The sequence below is a fragment of the Asterias amurensis genome, chromosome 1, assembly GCF_032118995.1.
Source record: "Asterias amurensis chromosome 1, ASM3211899v1".
Classification (NCBI taxonomy): Eukaryota; Metazoa; Echinodermata; class Asteroidea; order Forcipulatida; family Asteriidae; genus Asterias; species Asterias amurensis.
The window spans coordinates 14,274,477-14,289,367 of NC_092648.1; the positions used below are offsets into that span (position 1 = coordinate 14,274,477).

Below are 14,891 nucleotides of genomic sequence, written 5' to 3' on the forward strand. Positions count from 1 at the left end.
GTTGCACGGTTTTCTTTTTACGTCGCGAACTATCACGGTCGGCCATTTATGGGAGTCAAAATTTTGACTCCCATAAATGGCCGACCGTGTTATTGGACGAGGTAACAAGAAAACCACGCAATTTCGAGGCATATTTGTGTAGATCATTGTATTCTACTTTTACATTATCTTTCTAACCATATGCATTTTATAACAAACGGTCACAAAACACTTTTCAAAGACCAACTCGACCGATCCAAGGCAACGTGTTCCTTTAATATGGCTATTTTTTTGAAACAATATCCAGGTAAGAACTTCTTTGAAAAACAAACCTCAGAAATTATATTTGAGAATGACCTTTCAGGACACAACCTTCGTTTGGCCTTCTTGGGGAAGAGTGGAAGTAGATCCAATCTTGCAATTATTGGCAGCCGCTATGGCAGCATTTTCCACTATATGATCCACTGGCCAACTGCCAGTTATAAACTCTAACCAAGTAGTCCTACTGCATACTAGTTCATTGCTTCCAAAAGCTTTGTATAAACCACAGACTGTCCAATGATGGACTGATGGTTAGACTGCAGGACTTGCAATATACAAGGTTGTGGGCTTGAATACCCCAGCTAACCAATGTTTTCAACAAGGATAAATATTGGCCTCTAGATACAATTTCTCGATTTGTGCAATTCATAATCATCTGAGACATTAAACTAAAGATTGTATGAGAGAGATTGGTTGTTACCAGCTTGGCCTTTATATCCACTTGTGGGAGATTGCCGAGTTCCCTTGATGGGAAGATCATCTAAACAAACAAACAAACAAACAAACAAACAAACAAACAAACAAACAAACAAACAAACAAACAAACAAACAAACAAACAAACAAACAAACAAACAAACAAACAAACAAACAAACAAACAAACAAACAAACAAACAAACAAACAAACAAACAAACAAACAAACAAACAAACAAACAAACAAACAAACAATCAAACAAACAAACACCCCAACAAACAAACAAAACAAACAAAAGAACACCCCCCCCCCCAACAGACTGTCCACTGATTGTTTGTATATGGCTACTAACTCAAGAACTATCCGAAATAAAAATGGAACATTGGAAAAGTTGGTGGATGATTGAAATAACAACCTTAAATAGTCCCACTGACCAGTCACTGAAAAGGTTAAAGGGTTAAGTACATGGTATCACAAAAAAAGATAGCCAAGGTTGGCAACCTCCCTCATACCCCCTGCATCTCAAGTAATTGGTTTATTCTGCGAAATTATCACACTCAAAGAGAAACTTATGGGGTAATTTGGTCACATTTATGGCTAAGAGGTCACCAGAGAGTTCCCTGATTGGGAGACCAATGGTGGCCTCTCATCAGGGGTGGGAGAAAGCTGGAATTCCTGGCAAAGTCTCACCCCACTATCTGGTCGACAGTGACCTTGTGGTTAATTGTGACAGTGAAGACCATAACCGAGTTACAAGGGCACTGGTAATGAAGGCACTGGGATTGATGAAGTGCTCAGTGATAATCATGTGTGATAAACTTATATGCTTTGGTGGTCCAATGGTATTTTCTCAGGGGTAGGTAAGAGCTGGGAAACCCTGGCAAAGTCTCACCTCTATCTGGTTGGCAGTGACCTTGTGGTTAAGTGTGACACTGCTGGGCCCGCTTTCATCAAGCTGCTCAGCTGAAAGACTGCTTAACAAATTGATTGCTAAGCAAAAGAGAGTGGGGCACCAGTCACAAACTTAATGGAATGCTTGCTGGCAACCTGTTTTTGCTAAGCAATTTTTTCCTGTGCTTAGCAAGTTTTTGTGCTTAAAGGCTTTATGCGATCCGGATCATAATAGCGCTACAAGGACAATGGTAAAGAAGGCACTGTGAATGAAGAAGCAATGATAAACCATGTGTGAGAAACCTGTATGCTGAAGCAGAGGGTGTCAGTAATGATAAAGGGTTGCCTGGTTTCATATTCACTACCATTATGGAGACCGATAACAAAACAGAAAAGGGAAAACAAAGGGTGAATTCTAAAACCTGGGTTGCTTCACAAGGAATTTTGTGTACAAAGTCCATGGGAGGTTCTTAAAGACACTGGACACTATTGGTAATTGTCAAAGACTAGTCATCACCAATGGTGTATCTCAACATATGCATAAAATAACAAACCTGTGAAAGTTTGAGCTCGATCGGTCGTCGAAGTTGTGAGATATTAATGAAAGAAAAAACACCCTTGTCTCACCATGATCACACGAAGTTGTGTGCTTTCAGAAGTTGATTTCGAGACCTCAAATTCTAAATCTGAGGTCTCGAAATCAAATTTGTGGAAAATTACTTATTTCTCGCAAACTACGTCACTTTAGAGGGAGCTGTTTCTCACTATGTTTTGTACTATCAACCTCTCCCCATTACTCATAATCAAGAAAGGTTTTATGATAATAATTATTTTGAGTAATTACCAATAGTGTCCACTGGCTTTAAGTACACAGAGACAAAGGAAATAAACAAATACGCCACAGGGATGCAACAAATAGAATGTGTGAATTAAAAATAGAAAATAATAATAAATGGTATCAACAAGATGGTTCCAATATGAATTAATAAGTGTAACCCAACCCAGTTAATGGCTTCCCTTATAACCATAGTTACATGTTACACTGAAAAATACTTAAAAACACAACCTCCAGATGTTTCCTGATGATGACTAGAGCAAGCTAGTCGAAACGATGAGACCAACTATGAACTCACTCTGTGGTGGGGGGGGGGGATTATAACAAGAAGTCCCCTCAATCCACTAAAGCGTCCCCTCAATCCACTACAGCAAAAGTAGTAGCCCCGGCCGATTTTCTATCTTCCGCTCAAGTACGAGTTAAAAGCAGGACAGTTCATTTCAGAAACTGAGTTTTTTCCCAAAATCCTTAAATCTACTCTGCGGAAGCAGAATATATAAGGCAAATCAAGTTCTTGTAATCCACATGGGAAGTAGATACATTAATGGTATTACCGCAAAACAAATATATAACTTTTGGTTTCTTCCCTTTCTTTATTCAGTATTGCCTCACAAGGGACAATAACTCATTAATGTATTCCAAGCTATTAACTTCAGTGAATAAATTGATGGGTAAGCCTCTTGGGCAGAGACCAAAGCTTTCTTGATGATGGTTGATGTTTTAATCATTTTTTTTTTCTTCTCCTCGGGTAATGAACTCCGGGATCACCTTAATCCGTGAGCATTCAGCAAAAAGCAATCTCCTGTCCATTATGGGGATGAGAAATGAGGACAGGATGTCGCCGAGTGTTCATTCAACTCTCGTATTGTAAATGACTTCCCATAATACTAGTGTACTGTCTAGCCTCTCCAAAACAAACCAAATATTTTTTCAAAGAGGCAGACAAAAAATCCAGAGGAGATTGCTTCCATAACGTTTTAGACTATATAGGTATCAGACAAGGGAAGATACAGGTTGCATCACATTAATGATTGTGATGGGAGGATGTGTGTGGGCTGGGAAGCATTCATCATTGAACATTTACTATTTTTAAATATCAAATGATACATGTCACTGCTATTACATCAACACACAAGAATACTCCGTCAAGGAATATTCAATCCAGTTCCATATCAAGGAAGCCAAGTCTCGACACTCCTAGGGTGACAGGTCTTTTTCTTCAGATGTGCCACGCATCTATAGAACTCTCTACCACTTAATCTTAGATCTTGTCTTTGTACCACAAAATTCAAATCTCTTCTCAAAACTTATCTTATAAATGTCACAGGTTTTTAAGGACTAATTTAGCTGTGTGTGTTTTCTTATGTTTGTTTTGGGGCTTTACTGCGCCTTAAACACCCAGCAGGGTGTTGTGCCATTTACAAGTCTTTATATTTATTAATATTACATAGGGTACACATTACATATTGCCGCTGACTTTTCTTATGCAGTTGGTGGTGGGAGTGTTTTTGTGGTTCAGTAATGTCTTGAAAAAAAACCTAAGATTTCTCAAAGTGAATGAAGGAGCATCATCCTCCTACATTGCCCTGGGGGAAAAAATGAAGATTGAAATTTTACATAAAGCACCTGAAACTTCACACATAACAGTGCAAATACAAAATCTACTTTTCTCAACATGTCGGCAAAAAGAAAAGAGTACATTATTGCTACTTTTTCAAGGTGGACTATCAACTACACAATAAAAAATGTTTTTAAACTGTAGTTAACAAAAATTGCAAATGAAATGATGGGACTTTTTATGTTGAACCCTCAGGGAATTGAAAAGATACTAAACAAATTGTTGGTGACTTGTAAGCACAAGATGACTTGTAAGCACAAAATGGCTACAGAGCTAGAGCAACCTAAACTACTTTGAAAATAATTCTGTCGTTTTAAATTTGCAATCTCTGAGAGCTTCGATATTAATCTCTTCCTCTCTTCAATCTGTTTATAATAATATGTAATATTCATGTCTAATATTACCATACGGTCACTGGCCCCTGTTTAGTATTCCCCCAACCTTTGTTGTTCAATCTGGAAGCCGGAAAGCTTTACCAAGTTAAGACTCCTGTGTTCGGCTTGAGTAGTGAGGGGGGGGGGGAATTTGCAAGCCAAACTAAAATTCAATGGGGAATATCGTAATCTTATCATTGGGTTTCTTTGTTTTTTTCTCTCTCCTATTACATTAACTTTCAGAGTAATTATTAAAATGTATACGGACACTTTAAAGACAGTGGACACTATTGGTAATTACTCAAAATAATTATTCGCATAAAACCTTTCTTGGTGAGAAGTAATGTGGAGAGGTTGGAGGTATAAAACATTGTGAGAAACCGCTCCCTCTGAAGTGCCATAGTTTCGGAGAAAGAAGTAATTTTCCACGAATTTGATTTCGAGACCCCAAGTTTAGAACTTGAGGTCTCGAAATCAACCATCTAAGCGCACACAACTTCGTGTGACAAGGGTGTTTTCTTCTATCATTATTATCTCGCAACTTTGATGATCGATTGAGCTCAAATTTTCACAGGTTTGTTATTTTATGCATATGTTGAGATACACCAACTGTGAAGGCTAGTCTTTGACAATTACCAATAGTGTCCACTGCCTTTAACACTTGCAGGAGTAGTCCAATATACTTGACAGGGACTTCCACGTAGAACTGAATACTAAAAGGAAACTGAATGTTTCAAGTCGTCTTTTCTGGGTTTCTGTTGACATGAACTGTCCTCCAATACGTATGAGCAACTGCAGGTGATACACCTTATTATTCCCTAGAAAAGAAAACCTACTCTAGAGTTTTGTTCAGTGGTTTTATTCTAACACAGGGGCTGTGGGAATGGATGGATCTAAAACCGAGAGCTGGTTTTGTTTCCCTCCTTGTGCTGGTTGAAAACCAATGTCAGCCTGTAAAGCAACTAGTACAATGCCGGGTCTGATTACAGTCCCGGGGCCAATTTTATAGCGCAGCTTTAACGGTAAGAAACTTTCTGTTCTAACTATGAAAGTGACTTCTCTGTAGAATGACAAAATTAAATCCAATGGAGACGCAAGGTACACTGCCCTCCCTGTCAACTTACCGCGACTGTGATGTAAAAAACTAACAAGCCGCAAGAGGCTGCGGAAAATTTTCGCGCAGCCACGTTAACTTAACAGGGGCGCTAAAAATACAATGGGACAGCTCCGTGCTGTAAACCTACCACGACCACAATGAAAAATGCATGAATTACACCAAAGCCAGTCACAGTAACTTTCCGCATGCCAGCGGAAGAAAAAGTCCAATGGGAACAAGCTTTAAAAAAGAGTAAGCTGATCTGCTAAGCAAAAACGAGTGATATCAATTGAATTCTACTTGAGATGGCAACAACCTGTCTTTGCAGCAGAGCAGACTCACTGCCCAGTGTGAGTGACTGTCCCATTACATTGTTATTGTTGCATTTTATTTGCTAATCAATCACTTTGCCTTCCCAACAGCAGCATATGGGGGGAGATTTTTGAGGAGGATAACCCCAGGGCTGTGTAAATAAAATGCAAATAAAGAGAAAAGGAGAAGAAAAAAAACCTTAGAATTAAGCGTGAAGTTTAAGTGCCATTAGATTGTCCATCAAGCTAGAGTGGTGCCTCTGGAGATAGAAAGCCACCACAGCAGACTCTAATTGCTGACAGAGAAGTGGAGACAGTCTTCCTGAACTTTTTAATGCACCGGAGCTCCGATGGCATAACTTTAGGATAATGTCACTGACCACTGTGTCGTTGACCCCTCAGACAAAAGAAGGCCTAGGCTAAAGTTAAGATAATATCGGATGGAGACTCTATGGAGACATTGGCTGGTGTTGAAATTAGGGGGGCATGTAAAACTCTATAGGATTCTTTCATTTTGAGAAAACACTTGTTGAATTTAAGGTAGCTATAACATACAAATGTTCCATTGAGATGTTTTTGTGTGATGGGGTGGGGAGGGGGTGTCAAAGTCATTTTCAATATTATGTGTATTAAACAAAAATAGCAGAGCAGTAAATAATGTTGTTAAAAAGTGGGTTGCGTTTTTTACAATGCACAAATTAAAACCCCATTTTAATCACATTACACAAAAGAACCATTTTGTGTTGATTTGTGAATCCATATTTAAGAATGAAATTCCCACATATTACTTCAGTGTTAGTTGCATCTTGTCTTTCAAGAACTTATAAAGACGTCATTACTGGACTCTTACAAAATACTGCACATTATAGCCAACACTTCATCTCATTATCAAACCTGGTTTTCACTCACAATGAAAACCTAATTACTGAGCAAATGTATAAAACTGCTCAGGGCAAAACGATAAGCCCATTTCACACTACACGTTTTAACATAGAGTAAGGACAGGGTTTTCAGGTATCTCAGTGTTTTAAGGACAAATTTAACACATAGATTCTCCGAATTAAGTGGAACATTCACACTACATTTTTGAGGGGCAACTTCTCTCCAGTTAAAATCTAACTCTTCCAAGACTAAAAAGGGTTAACCCACCATTCTGGGTGTTAGTATGGAACCGGGAAAACTTTTCTCCGGGTTAGATAGTGTGAAAGGAATCTCAGACAGCAATACTACCTTTAACCTACCCCCATGCTTTAACAAGATCTGTACTCTACTGTTTCGGTACATTTTCCTTGCTACAAGATCTGTACTCTACTGTTTTGGTACGTTTTTCTTCCCCATCAATTCGAAATGTCAGGTTTGTGACATCTCTCCAGGTTATCTACCTCTAGCACTTAAAACATTCACTGTATCCAGTTCATGATACAAACTCTCTCTGACACATATTGACTAGTTATGTCAAGAACAATTTGGAAGGAATAAGGTTACCACAGCATGAAGTCCCATTAAGATCATCCCCTGATCAGAGCCCAATAAAGCCTGTAAGCACAAACAACTTGCTAAACACAGAAAAGTATTGCTTCACAGAAAAAGGTCACCAGCCATTATTACATTACATGTATTTACTTTATTGTGACTGGTGCCCCATTCAATTTTTGCTTATGGGCCCCATTCAACTTTTGCTTAGCAAAGAAATTTGTCAAGCAGTATTTTCTGCTAAACAGGGCTTAAGCAGAACAGTTTGCTTACGCATTTTGTGCTAAGCAACAACTAGCAGGATACCAGTGAGAAATTATGCATATCTTGGATGGTAACTTTATTCTGGTAAGCTTAATTTTGTTGTGCTTGGCTACTTTTGTGCTTAAAGCAGCTCTATGAAACTGGGCCCAGGGAGTTGTAGGGGATGAAGGGAGAACAAAAATCCCCACTCCAAGATCTGATATGACAGAAGGTACACCCAGCAGGGCGTCTTGAAGCTTGATACCCCGTGTCAAGAGTTTCTGATATCCATTTTCAGAGCAGCTGTTCAGGGGTCTTGGAAATGGCAAGGCTCCTTAATGGATGGCTGTTTTGACATTTCAAATGTCTGCACTATTTGTGGGGGTAGTTTTTCAAACACTTTATCAGGTTTCTTTGTGTTTGTATCTTAAAGCTGTACAGACACACAACCCAAAGCAATTATAAGCAAATACATTTAAAAGGCAAGCTTCGTTTGAAGATTACAATTTCAGGAAAAGATATTTTAAGGTGATTATTTGAAACCATGTTTGTTTCGCAAAGCTGTACTGACAGACAACCCAAGACAAAAGATGGATTGTACATGATGTTATTGACCACCATTTTTGATGAAATGTGCACACGTGCAAGGCTCTCATTGGCTGAGAGTTGTGCGTAACGTGTACATGCGTGCACTTTTCCAATGACTATCATCAAGTATAATGGGCAATCCATCTATATAAGCAAATACATTTGAAAGACACGCTTCAGCTCAACAGTACAATTTCACAAATGATTTTTGAAGAGGCAGTTCGATTACTATAAAAATATTAATATGGAAATGAATTTCTCAGAATGTATGGGTGAAGGAATGAGGGGGATGAAAATGAAATTAAAACAAAATCCAGCACCAAGCACATGATACAGGATACTAAATCCAATGCTTTATAGATCATATATCTTGGAAAACCAATGCATATATTACATTTATATCCTAAAAGCAATGCATATTAATTATGTATACAGTGTTGTACAACACGCATAAGGAAATAAATCATAAATTTTTTGTATTGAATCCTACACTAATGTGTGTTTGAGCACTGACAGTAACTTAGTAGTGCTTCTGGAATATGGCGGAGGCCAGTAATACAGGCTAGTTTGGAATCATTTATTAAGTCTGAATCAAATTTATTATTAAGTGAATTCTAGGCTATAAATTAGCAGCTGGAACAGCTGGAACATTTAATGGATGTTGAACTTTCCATCAACGATAAAGAATACTGTTTCTGTTTTGTGCTTTTACATAAGCACTGTGTATTCAGTACTTTCCCCCAAAAACAAAACCACAGGCATAGTGGTATGACATTAGCTCTTGTGGCAAAGGTTCTTGGTTCAAATCCCACTCGAGTAAACTGCCTGTGAATTGTTTTCACAGTACTGGGAGTTACGGTATTACATAAAACACACATGTAGTCATAGGAGGGCATTATCACTCAAGAAATACTCTGGATTTTGGGATGATCAAGGCAACATAAATCAGCAAATAACATTTTGTGAGAAAGACTTTGGCCATATTTACTTTTTCCAACACAGGATTTAAAAACAAAACCTAAAAACCCAGGGGTGGATTTCACAAAGGTAGTCCTAACTTAGGACTAGTCCTAGGCAATGCTAAGAGATAGGACTGGTCCTAAGTTAGGACCAGTAACTCATCCTAACTTAGGACTGGTCCTATCTCCTAGCATTGCCTATAGGACTAGTCCTAAGTTAGGACTACCTTTGTGAAATCCTCCCCAGGACATTTTAAGTTAAAAACGCAAAGAGAGCTATAACGAAATGAAAATAAACTGTAATAAAGTCATTATATTCTGACTTCTTCACCTGTCTAGTTTGATTTATACACTTATTGACATTACCAACATTCCAATGATTTTATTTTTCTTAACCTTCAAACTCCACCAGCTTCCCCAGACAGAAATGATGTAATACACATATGACTCAAAATAGTGTTAAATTCTTTTCCAGTTTACAACTGCTATCATCATTCCAGTGAAAAGTCTGGCCCTAGTCTTGGTTCAAGACTCTCCTGTTACTATCTCAAGAGGGCCTGCTCTCACCATAGACCACTATCACCCTGAGAACCGCTATGATGAGAGTGAGCCCTCTTGTGAAAGCGATCGATGGAGAGATATTAATAACAGGAGAGTCTTGAACCAAGACTAGTCTGGCCTAGGCCACCACACTGGGAATACTTCTATTCCATCAACATGACAAACTGCTGACTAGACCAGCTATAAGGGGAGGGAGAAAAAACCTAACATGTTTGCCTTGTGAGTCAGATTGCTGCGGGTGCTATTTCTTGTCATTCTGTAACATTCTTTCTCTAATACCCTTCAGGTATCAATCCTGTATAATAAAATGACTAAAGAACTGAGGCACTACGTGCTTTTCTAAAGACCATATTGTTGATCAGTTGGTAAGGGCATATTGGGAGTAAAAGAACAAAGTTCTCTTTGGTTGAAGTCACATTTGATTCCCGGTAACTCCTCACTATTGCCGGTTAGGTTTCCGAGGGAAGACGAGTTTGACATTTCCAGAGACACGGAATTACCTCATCCCATACCTTGGCAGACCTGAAGTCCTGAAAGTTGAGCCGTTCGTTAAGAGCGTGTAAGAACATATAAGATCTCTTAAAGGGATTTTGTGAGGCTGGCTTTTTGGCAGTAGAGATTCAGTGTGTGAATACTTACAGTATTCTAAAACTAATTTGTTAATATTATGGCTTACACATTTTTAGATTAACTTTCCTTAACAGTATCCTAAAACTAATTTGTTAATATGGCTTGCACATTTTTAGATTAAAGTCAGAGTGACTGTTACACTATTTGTTGTTTGCATGAGCAATTGGTTGGAAAGACACTTTCAGGAGTGCAAGAGATTAAAAGGTCCTTACTTTAAAGTAAATAGATAAATAGAAATTAATTTGGGGTTTAACAACAAATTTACTAGAGTAAGATTTGCAACTGTGGTCTTCGTTTTAGCGGTCGACACAATCACATAAATCCAAATGTTGCAGGTTCAAATCCCGCTCTAGCCATCTTTTCCTTGTTCAACCCCAAATTAATTAACATTTACCCATCCAGTTTCCCCTGTGGTTTATTACTTTATAAATACAAACTATAAAATTCCCCTCAACAACAACCTGCTTTACCTTGATATTGATTAGAATGAAGGAAAACAAGTTTGGTACACTATTCCAAAGGCTTTCAATTACGCAAATCAAAAGTGAAGTGTTTATTTGGCAGGAAACATGTTTGCCAGCTTCTGCAGTGAACTGTTACCACCATGAGTATGGGAACGGTGCCATGAGGCAACAACCTGTATAACAAATCAATTTTCAAGGGAACTAGGGTAAAAGTTCCTGCATCCTGATCATTTTTCATCATCATCATCATCATCATCATCATCGTCATCCGGTGGTGCTACTTTTAGAGTGCTGTTGACACTTGGCCCACCACAGTCAGGTTTGTTTGTTCCTGGGAAAACAGTGCTTTGACGTAAACTGTTTGATTCTCATATTTCACCACACACTATTTCTGCTCAAAGCAGTATAGCATAGAGAGCGTCAGCATTTTTTCAAAACAGCAGTTTTTTTCTCAATAACTCCACTACTAATAAAGCTGTAAAATCTACAGGTAAATAACATAGCATACATCTTCATTTAGGATGAGTAGGGATTCATGTCATGGCCAAAAACTTGATCTGCAAAAGGTATCAAAACATTTAAAGCCAGGGGTATTTTACTTTGGACAGGGAATGCATTTAGCAAAAGAGAGAGAAAGAGAGATGGAGAATCAGGTAGAATACCTGGGATATCTATAAACAGAAGAAATTCAACGGCAAACTGTGACTCGTCTAGGACTGATCGAGTCAGTGTTTGCTGGCCGATGGAATTGAGCGCCAAGGGAAATCAAATCTTTCGGTCCATGTAAATGCCACGGTCCCATGCTCCATCCCCACACAAACAGGCATTGATATCAAATACAGCATCAGTCCTCAGCAGAGATTTCCCCCGGCAAGAAACAAAGATTCACACATCAAAAGGGGGGGGGGACCTTCTTGAATATCAAGCCCAAAACATCCGGACAACATCTGGCCGTTTTGTGCCATAAAACGAAGACAAAATTTTAATCTTGCCGAGAGGATTTCTAGTGTGGTTCGGGTGTTATGATTCGCATGCACTCCAAACATCTCAAGGGATCAGACAACCAGTGTATCTATTGACCATAAGATACCTTTCAAAACAGTCACATTTTCCAAGGGAAATATTCTGTTTCCAATTACCTAAAGTTTCGCAGCATTTAGAGAAAGAGGGGCAATAAATTGCTTGTGACTTCTACAGGCACAAAAGTACTGTAGATAGATTAGACGTTTTGCTTTACTAACATGTCTCTTTCATGGAAGTTGGAATGTCCAAAACTTATAAGGTTTTTTTTCAATGGAAAAAAGTGGATACAATCGTTTATTTAATGAACCAGTTTGTCTGCAAACAGGGTACACTGTATTACATAACTTTCAAAATTCATATTAACACAACAATGCAATTGTGTTAAAGTAGCTGCGAAAACAGACATTTGAATCAACTTAAATGCTCTCAGCATTATCGGTTTAAGATTAACAACAAACTTGAAGCAAACAATGAACTCAGAAAATGGTGGGTGCTGGGTTATTTAATGCTGCAAAACTGTTATCTCTCGCATCCTTTACTGTCAAAATTCTTACATCAAGTGTGTGGGTATTTAAGTAATGACATTAAATTGTGAAAACTAGCCACAGGTTTGACGATATTATTCAAATTTGTTTAAGTTTTATTATAATGACTCTCACTGTTCAGCACGTTTGCTAAAAAAGCCCCCCTCCCAAAGGTGAAATTTCTCCATACTTTCAATGAACAATAACTTGCAACTAGTTCATATTAGTTCTACTGCTGTAGAACTAGTGATGTAAATATGAAGATCTGCAAGCCAGATTCTGCGAGCCAGACTCTGCAATCCAGATTCTGTCAGCCAGATCCTTCAAGCCAGATCCTACAAGCCAGATTCTACAAGCCAGATTCTGCAAGCCTAAAATACGGCTGGCTCATCCCATATCTTGGCTTCATTACTTAGAAGCCACAATGGAATCACAGAGAATATTTATACAATGAACAAATAAAACAAATAAATGAAGGAAATGAAAACTAAAAAGTAACAAAACGACAAACAGAAAATAAAATAAAAACAAATGAAGCAACATTGGCAACATATAAGATGCAAATTTATTTCAAAGCAGCAAAACATAAATTGATTATAATCATAATAATTAATTTGATCATCAAAATGATCTCAGGGTGATTTTTAAAACACATCTTTCACTTTCACATGCTCGTTTAAAAAAACAATTACGTAAGGAAGTACTTCTACACTTGCTCGACTATTGAAGATTTTTTTTATTACCTTTACGGTAGGACCAAAAGAAAAAAAATACATATGATAATTTTTCTTTTAAATAATGCTTTTCTTCTCTTTAGCCCCCCCCAAACATCTCGCTGCCTTTGTAATAACCTGCATCAAGCAATGGCCATAGTTTCCCTTCATATAAAATAAGAATATTTCAAATTATCATACTTTCAGCCTAACTCAGATGATTGTGTTGTGAGGAAAACATGGCTGCACCCACAACTAAGGTTTATACTTCAGGTAACACCAACACAAAATTGGTACACATGATTTTTCAGAAATAAACAGTATCATATATATCTTTCCATTTAGATTATTCTAGTTGTGAAGCCAACGACTCTAACAAAAGGAAGTTTTAGTTTTCGATGTGGGAGGAAAAGCCCAGAGAATTATTCCAGGGTAGATCCCACGCAGTCAGGTACGGACTGAAAACCTAATCCACATAGTGCCCCCGGCAGGATTCGAACATGGGTCCTAGAGGTGGAAGGCAAGGAAAGATACCACTACACCAACCCGACTACACATTATGTAGCTATAAACCAAAGCTGGCGACGTCTCATTATAGCCTATCAATATCATGCTTTTCAAATTCATAATGAATGCTTACTGTCTACTAAAACAACATTCCCAAGCACTCGACATAATTTGGGCCTGTGACCTCAAGGGGTCAAAACAAACTAACTCCAGACAGAGAAGACCGATCACTCATTTCAATATAATATTTCATTTAGAGCAGTCTCCTTGATGGAACCAAGCCATGTCAAATAAAGAATCTTAGTCCATCGACAATTTGCAGGATCAAAGTTTTACATCAATGTCAAAACTTCTTTGCAAACTTATGATACATTTTAGGCTTTGAAAAAACTCTCTGGAATAATAGTTTTACGCTAGCTGAAATAATGTGTATTTCTAATGTGTATCTAAAATATATCATTTATTTGTACACTATTCTTGGCAGTTATATATCTTTCTTATAAAACTATAAGAATTCATGTACAATATTTATTGTGAAGAGACTGTTCAAGTTTGTCTGGTGTTGTGTTCCAGCCAGAGTATTGTAGTCAACTTGTTGTATTTTTTCCCCAGATGTTTGGTCCTAAGGTTTGAGTCACATTGTTTAGCATGTAAATGTCCTGTAAATGTGAAAAGAAGTAGGATGAGTTTAGAGATCACTCGTCTTACGAAAAGCCTCTCCGTTTATTCAACCTTCAGGCTGCGTGGTTAGAGTAGAAGAAAGCATTAATAACTGCCAGTTTTGAGAATTCAATCCATTGCCCAAGTCTGGGTGGTTCAACTACTTATACATGTCTGGGTAAAGTGCCGTCTTAAGATGAAGTCCTTCACAATCACCAACGGGTCAAACAACAGCAGTGGGTGAAGGAAGATTAGCGTCGGTTATAGTGGCAGCATTAACCAATAGAAAAGAGTACTTTTAAAAACAACGGACATGAGAATCAACTCAAATCGAAATTTAAATTTAAGCTATATGGTACTTTGAGCAATGATTTACATCATATAGTGTCATTATTGTTGGAAGCGCTTTGAGATGCCAAGCGCGATATAAAAACCAATTATTATATCATTACTATTACAATGCAAGCCTTCCTGCCTAATCAAAAACAAATTTTGATTATTTTAATTACAAACTGCTTATTTTTAATTTGATATTTTATACTCTGGTGACAGCCTCTTGCAGAATATTTTGTGTGTACGGATTTAGCGCTGTACGAGAGTTTCGAATAATTATGAGATTTTTCTAATACACAATTATAGCTGGTTCAAAATGTAGAGCCATCATATATCAATACTGCATATGAAAATAAAATGAATAAACAACAGC

The 14,891-nt window shown here is 37.8% G+C and overlaps 1 protein-coding gene across 2 annotated transcripts in view; it reads right to left on the minus strand.

Moving 5' to 3' along the window:
- LOC139946647 (probable methylmalonate-semialdehyde/malonate-semialdehyde dehydrogenase [acylating], mitochondrial) overlaps positions 1–14,891 on the minus strand; it is a 72,135-nt gene that overhangs the window by 43,331 nt on the left and 13,913 nt on the right. The window contains exon 14 of one of the 2 annotated variants that reach the window (XM_071944344.1): positions 12,823–14,184. The exons of the other annotated variant lie outside the window; for it this stretch is intronic. The gene's annotated coding sequence lies outside the window, so the exon portion shown is untranslated. Of the gene's footprint in view, positions 1–12,822; positions 14,185–14,891 lie in introns of those variants that run through there. 2 annotated transcript variants of the gene reach the window in all.